Genomic DNA, 8,519 nt, shown 5'->3' on the forward strand with positions numbered 1-8,519 from the left:
ACAATAGCAGTAGGAGCATAGGCAAACCTAACAAGAGGTAGAGCTATAGGAAAGGAGAGCACATAGGGATGGTCTGAAGAGAAGAATGTGTCTGTCTTGTTCTACGTAGAGTAGAGAGGTCTTAAATACATCATGAGTGCTGAATCATCCATAGACCGCTACTTCATGCAGTAAGCAATTCCCCCGCTACAATATATATAATATTTGAAATAAATTTATCTAAGGTGCATATTTAATTGTCTATCTAAGAGGAGGTAAGAAAGTGAAAATAAGATAAAGCTAGGTAGGTTGTACTTGTATAATAGGTAACGGGAGGAGATATAGAGAGAAACTATTTACTTATCTAGCGAAGCCCTACAAAATTCTTTATGCATGAATATATAGTTATTTATATTACTTTCAGTAAATATGGCATGTAAATACTAATTTTAGATAAATAGTAGAAACAAATAATTATATGCTAGCCGCTCTTCTATTTTTATACTTTTATAATATATCGATATATTAGGAGTAATACATATAATGTAACTAGGCGAGACTAATAAATAAACTATAGAATAGCGTAGAATGAAATCTGATACATTTTGTTTTTTATTTATTGTATAGACTAGATACCGTGTTCTTTAAGATACCACCATATATTCACGTCTTTTAAGCGATAGACCATAAAAAAAATACTACGTTTCGTATAATGTTCCTATTTGAATGAATCAATTACTTGGTTAACCAATTACAGCTGCCTAGCTAGTATATTTATAGCCGTATAAACGCTTTGCTCGTATGTGCGCTCAATACTGATAGAACGAGGGAAATGAGCTAGCTGCCGTAGCGAAAGAAAGAGTAGTTCTAGCTTAACACATAGTGAATTCTATATTTAAAATACATCCTCTTCTAAATATGTGAAGCAAACATAAAATAGGAAGGAATTTTGAAATAACTTCTAGCCTAATCTGATATGGTAAAAGTGTTACTATGACGGTTTGCTAGCGATGAGTAGAATTATATTACGACCCACCAGGAGAGCTTAGTGGGGTGCTCATCGAACCAAAAGGTTACTGTGACTACCGTCATACAGCCAGCTCTCCCACCACATCAAGCAGCGCACTCCGTCAGGCTACACGTGACCAGCAGCCACTGTGTACGGTTCGGCGCAGTCTCCCTGTCAAACCATGCATACCACACACACCTATGCTGGTTCTGACGCTTTGAAGCCCTCCTTACTCTATATTACTCGCAAAAGCCTCTTTGTTAGTTCTTGATTAGTATTTAGCTATATAAAGCCTTACGGCCTTTCCCCTTTTAGAAGTATAATTTTCCTGATTTACTCTTATACATCGCTTTACCTTCGTTTAAAAAAATAATATTACTAGATATTATAAATTGTACGCTTAGATATACACAGGGAATTACTTATACTCTTATAAAATACAGGAAATAATGTAATAATTATAGACCTATTATCGCTGAAAATAGAAAGCTGGCTTCTTATAATGTAGGTCATTAGGCTTAGAGCTTAGTATTCTAAAGGTATTGATATAAAATTAATTTCTTTATAATACGAGCTATACTTGCATTTCGCCTATAGTAGGATTTTTTTATTATACTGATAGCCTCTAGACCTTGAGTCTAACAAAGTAGTTAATAATAAAAACGCTATATAGTTCTGAGCTATAGCGTTAAATTTCATATCAGAGATATTTTGATTTATGTTAGACTAGGTTTAGGCGGTATTAGACAATCAGAAGAAGAGAGGGTAGATCTATCATTGAAGAATAGTTAATATTAATAGATTTAAAGGGCTAATTTAAGGGCAGACTTCAAGTTTTGAAATTGACATGGTTGAATAACTCAGTATTTCTTTAATTGGTAAGCTTAAATGTAAAATACATCCTTAACAGAAGAAAGAAGTAAGTCTAGATAAAACGAAAAAAAAACAATATTTCTTTTTCTATGTTAATAGATTCATTTTATACAATATAGGTAGTAAAGGGTACTGTAGAATGAATAATATTTTAGCTAGATTAGACCCAAGATACCTCTTATATATCTTTTTAGAAGGCGATATATATTAAGACTACCTCTAATTAGGGGTATCGGAGCCTTAGCGCCTAATATTTAAAACCGGTATTGAGTTCCTAGTGGATTACAGGGACTAACCTTGTCCCCCATAGCACGTCAGACTTATATAACTCGAAGGAGATTGATTACAATTAGTACCCGAGATTCCATTATAATAAAGAAGTGCTATTCTATAATTTAGAATACCCCGTGAGCAAATGATTGCTAAATAATATATAGGATATAAGATATACGTTTTATTTCACGCCTCCACTAAATTAATTAATCAAGTATGCCGAGTTTCGGTACATCATTTCCCTTACTTCACTTACCTATATATAACTATAGATTTGGAGTATAGTATTAGTATAGTCACATATATAGGGTACATATCTACTAGGGGTAATAGTTTATATTAAAATCGCGTATAGTTATCATAAAGCTTTATCTTTATCAGATTACTAGATATCACTATTTAGGTATATAAGGCCCTTGAAGCTATTAATAGCTATCTCCTATATTAGTATTAAGAATATTAGGAGATCCCCCGTAGATTAGAACCTATTGAACACTCATTTATATATTAATATAAATAATATAGTATTAGGCCCCTATAGTATTACTTAACTAGTTATGAAGTACTTATATTAATTAAGAGATTCTAATATGTCAGAGAATAGTAGGATTATATATAGTGTTGAATATCTAAGAGTAACAATGTTCTCTTAAAATTGATAATAATTTAATGATTATTCAATTACCCTTTATAAGCTAAGTTATAAACTTTTAATCATACTTCTTTTGTCTAAATATTTCTACTCAGTGAAATATTTTATTCAGGCTTAATGTCGCCCGTCTTCCTACGTAGAAAATACTGCGCCTATTAGCGAGGTAAACATAAAGACCTAAAGTGAGTTTCTAGATAGTTTCTCATATACGAAATAGTCCTCTCGTATAGTATCGACCCCGACGATATCTGTAACTTTTTTAATGGGACCGGATTCGTACTAGGTATAATAAAGACTAGAAAGGTGATTTATTCCACGATGAGTAAAAAATTCTAGAGCCTAAATCCACGCGTAGGTCACTAGAATTAAGTGTATAAGTTCGACGTAGTAGGCGCCTTCTCCCTATATAAAAATTGAACAAGCTAAATCCTTGGAGAATCAAGGTTGGTCTAATACTTAGACTTTTAATAAAATTAGACTTCGATAGCTTAAAACTCTGTTTTTTCCGTCTACTTCTTTACGTACGAAGTAGAAGTAAAGAGTACAAATACTCGATAGCTACGGTAGTTATTTAACACCGTAATTCGATAAAACTTACGAGTAAGAAAGTTTTAAATCGGAGACTATGATAAATAGCTTCTCCACCGCCTGTCTAGTGCCTAATAGCCCTTATTAGGCTAGCTCGAAGTCGATGCTCGAACCTATTAGGACTAACCACTAACAGACTTCGTTAGGAGCCTCGAAATATACCATATAACTCGAATAAATAGGATTCTGGTCACTAGTCATAGGATTTAACCTAGTCCCGATATATTAGTTATATCATCATATACGGATAGTAGTAGAATAGTAGTCCTACGCTCGTTCTAAGAATGAGGGTTCAGTCTACTACATACAATATATACCTATTACTATTATGTATATGTTTTATCAGAGTCTATTTCGCTTACCTATCTAAGCCTAGAGACTAGTAGCGTCTTATAGTACCCCTCTTAAGCCGGGGTAGGGAGAAGGCGTAAAAGTACCCTCGAACTATATTTAATTATTATAAGAATACGCCTCCTCAATAAAATTCTTCTTAAAATAGCGCTTAAAAAGCCTCTAAGTCCGCTGAGTTATACGTTAAATTAGGTTTCGAAATCATATCAAATAACAACCTAAGTAATAGTAACTCCAAAAATATTAGTAGTAAGCGATTTACGCTGTAAAAATAAGAAGACGTGATGAAAAAGAAACCGCGATATGATAAGGCAAATACTTTTATCAGAAGAGAGGATAGTTAGTTCTAGAAGTCTCTATATTCATAGAATAGCTGGAGTAAGTGTGTCAGAACCACTACCAACTGATTTTGTCGAGACACCAAGTGATGGAGATATATTTTACTGAATATCCGAAGACTTAAGGAACTGACCCAATTCCCGAAGGTGGTGTTAAGATAACGTCATGCTTACTCACAATATTACCACCTAATAGGGTCATATGAATCCAAGGATAAATAGCAAGCCTACGCCTAGAATCAGCGTTTAGATTACTTTTCTTACAATATATATTCTTCTTATTGTATACGCTATATTAGGCTTATATCTCGCTTACCTATTTACAACCCGAGACTAGCGTAGTCTCACAAAGCGATTCCAGCACCAATACCCTACGCGGTAGGGCCTACTACGGCACCCTCTTAAGCCGCGTACGAACGCCCTACTAAGATATTTAGAATACAGGATCCTAGGTTATAAGAGAAATATCTATCCTTATAGACCCCGATAGTGGCTAGTTGAATTTAATATCGTTATAGCAAAGATAAATGAATACGTTAATATTTAATCAATTTGGATAGGTCTAGCCCGGTAGTGAATTATACTACGTTGGTTTCTATATTAGCTTATAATCTACGCTTATAATAATACGTATTAACATTTTTTTTAATTTATATAGGGCTAAGATAAATTAATTTCTAAATACTAAACCTCTACGAGGGCTTATAAAGTGAGGACATAGCCCAAAAATACCAGTATAACTACTACTATACAATTACACTCCCTTATTTTATTAATTACGTACTATATGTAGTACGTAGCAATTAGCTAGCGTAATAAAATACTACTAAATTATAGATAGTAATCCTAGTAATGATTACACTTTATCTTATTAATTGTTATGACCTACAAAGAGAGCTTAGTCAGGTATATAGTGAACTAAAGGGTTACTATAACTACCTAACGGTAGTTATACTCTGCTACTATGTTAATAAGCGCACTCTGCTAAGCTATACGTGACTAGTGGCTATTATCTACTATATTTAGCGTAGTCTCTATTAAGATATACCAGTTCTAATACAAATACCTTATAGTAACCAAGATAAAGATTCTATATATAATAGCTGAACGTACTCACTTAAAGCTTTAATAAACTTTTATTATTTTATATTAAAACATGATAAGATATAGTTCTACTGATTGCCTACTATATTAAGAGCTTACTCCCTATTTGGTTTCATCATAAAAGCTTCGCTATTTTGTAGTAAGTGAAAATCAAAAAACTACGCGTAATAAATATATCTTAATATATTAGACCAATACTAATGCTATATACATACAAGTCGTGTTTAAATTATGAATAATGATTTTATAATTTTAACAGGTTATAATATATATATCTCGCTATCTTAATAACCACCCGGGTTAGTTATCTCACTCGTTTAATCTCTCATAATCAAGTGAATTTAAGTGAGCAGCATATACTGAAGTACAAACTTTCGAATGAACTGAATTGAATTATATAAGACCATAAATCTATTGGAATAAAAACCTAATATAGATCCAAACGTTGGTCTAAGTGCTACTATCTCAAGTAAATAAATTAGTATATAAGTTATAGATAACTCCTTTAAAGAGGAAGCTTAGCTCTTCTACCAAAAGGTAACGCTACCGAAGGAAGTTGTTAGGCTTGCTTATATCTCGATAAGTTCCTAGAAAACTTATCTTATTTAAACCTAATCAGATGCCTCTAAGTTGTGCACTTTTTCACATTCTTTCTATCTTTACTTGCTCTTAATAAGTCTATTAAGGGCCCTATAATATAATTATTCTCTTAAACAGGATATTCATAATTTAAATAAGCACTCAAAAATACTTAAAATCTATGAGTATTAGTAGGTACGTACATATCTCCCTTTTATTATATACTAACGGATAATATATCCGGTTAAAGAATTATAATTAATACTACCTGGTGTATAATAGAAAATACGTTAACGAGATATCAAGTAGTTTTAATTCTAAGGTTCTTGAGACAGGCCCTGATATATACGAATATTTCAAATCATGCTTCGCGGGTTCTATTACTTACTAGTAAAAATCAAAGCTGCTAGCTATAGTTAGTTCATACCATAAATGCGCCATAAGTTAATAGCTGCCGTGATTAATCATCCTCTAAGTATCTAATTAAAATAAGCTTAAGGCAGAGATTCCTAGTATATAAAAGGCTTATCACATAATAATGAACCATTGAACTTGAGTAACTCGATAAAGATCCTTATTATACATCCTACGAGGTAATTATTTCCCTCAAGACATCGTAGCTTTCAACACTTACTTAGATAAGGATTAAGTTAATAGTACCTAAGTTAGTAAGTAATACTTATTGGCTAATTATAAAGCCGGCTAACTTATTGCTAGCTTAACTTATAATACTCATTCCTATGGAGTATCTTTCATGTAAACAGTAATAAAGCCTATATATAGCGCGTAAGTATTAATAAACGAAAAAAAGATACATAACTTTGTGGTAGTGGAAAGTTTAATCTAATATATCTATAAATACTGAAGTCTACTAAATAAAGCCCTTTAAAGACCTCTCGAATCTACTTACCTATTTTGTATATATCTTATATCTAGGTAATATCTCCGATATCTTATTTGAATTACTATTTTAAGAAACGTTGGATAGGCTGTCTCGGAGAATAGTTTTTAAACCCTTTAATTAAGGTTTTAATCTCTCTACTCGAAGACTATTAGGATATAATTAAATAATAAACACAGTGATTCCTAAAATATCTTATAAATGAGCCTATTACAGGTTCGATTAGTTCCTCTTTACGTGCTTTAATAACGTGATACGGCTCATAACTAAATAACTGAAGTATTAAAATCAACTTTCCTACTTTTATTAGGGGCTAGACTTTGTTTAGAAGCTTCAAGACTACGTGAGCTATTTATAGCCTAAAATTTATAAATTCCCTTCAATTCAAATGTTCTCCTATTAAAACATCATCTTTCTATTATTGAACTATTACTATAACTACCGTTAGTTTCCTACGTACTAGATATATATTTCGATATTATAGTAAACTTATTAAGAGTTAAAACTAGAATATATCGAAATTGAAGATATGCGTTAGTTTCTTATGAATTAATTACTAAAAGAGTGTAGAGTGATATCTACCTATCGCTTATATAACCTAGCTCACTAGTGAGCTAAACAGCCTAAGTTATACAATAAATAAGATATATATCACACTTGTTTATTATACCCTAATAATCAGATATCTATTCTACCTTATTTGTTACTTACCGATAGACACTAAAAAGATTATTTATTAATACTATCCCGTAAGTTAGACGCTGTCGATTAGCTAAGTGATTGTTATTATAAAAGATACTAAAGATTACAAATATAAAAGCGTGAGATTGGTATATCTTTATAATCGCAATACAGAATATCTTTAACGTTAGCTTAAGTGCTAATAGCCCCATTGAAAATAAATATAGTATAAACAAAGATTGCTATAGGCCAAATTTATTAAGTTGAGTTGTAATTTATTTATTATATTTGATTTATATTCCGGACTATGCAACTCACTAGTGAATAACTAATAAATAGCTCAATACTTATTAGTAGTTGAAGAAGCCTGCCTTTATTTATGATGTAAACTCTCCGGTTACTCAATGAATTTTGCATAAGCTTTCAGATCCTTCGTCCTATTAATCATGATAGTATATATTACGTTATATATTCCTATTATATTGAATTAGCTAAGGTTCGTCTATATTTAAAAAATATATAAAAATAGGTAGCTTCTTATTAACAGTACTTCTTTGTAATAAATCTATAACCAAGAATAAATTATAACTTCTATAATCCCCTATCTTTATATCAACTACTTGGTAGAAAACCTATCTAGTAACCGATAAATATCTTTTATATCCAGCTCAGTACCTTTTCATAACTATTCTTAATATCGATTCCTTGATTCTAATAGAATATACCTCTAACTTATTATTAGGGTGTTAACTAGAATAGTACTCTTGTTATTACGTCTAGGATGATCTAGGTACGTGATCGCTAATATTTTCGATACCATTTGTCTTCTTCGTATCGTATAAGAGGATTTTAAATTGTTTGACGAGTTTTATAATATAAATAAATCACTGTTTTTAGAAGATTTATTGGTCTTCTTTAATGGAAAAATATCTTTATTACTCTCTATATTAAGTTATAGTAGTATGTTACTAGTAAGACTATAGGTTCTTAGGTATAGGGTAGTACCAATTTTATACTAATAGATATAGATTTCTTCTTAGTTAACTAATAGTACTTCTTTCCCCTTAACGTAACAGACCCCCAAGCTGCGCACCCCACCCAACTTGATTATTTTAAATGGATTTTTCTTAACCAAAACGCCATTAAATTGAATAAACTAAACGCGAGATCTAGTGGGACATGACCTCCTAT

Source organism: Penicillium nucicola (assembly GCF_028828085.1).
Source record: "Penicillium nucicola strain IBT 29836 chromosome Unknown utg000005l, whole genome shotgun sequence".
Classification (NCBI taxonomy): Eukaryota; Fungi; Ascomycota; class Eurotiomycetes; order Eurotiales; family Aspergillaceae; genus Penicillium; species Penicillium nucicola.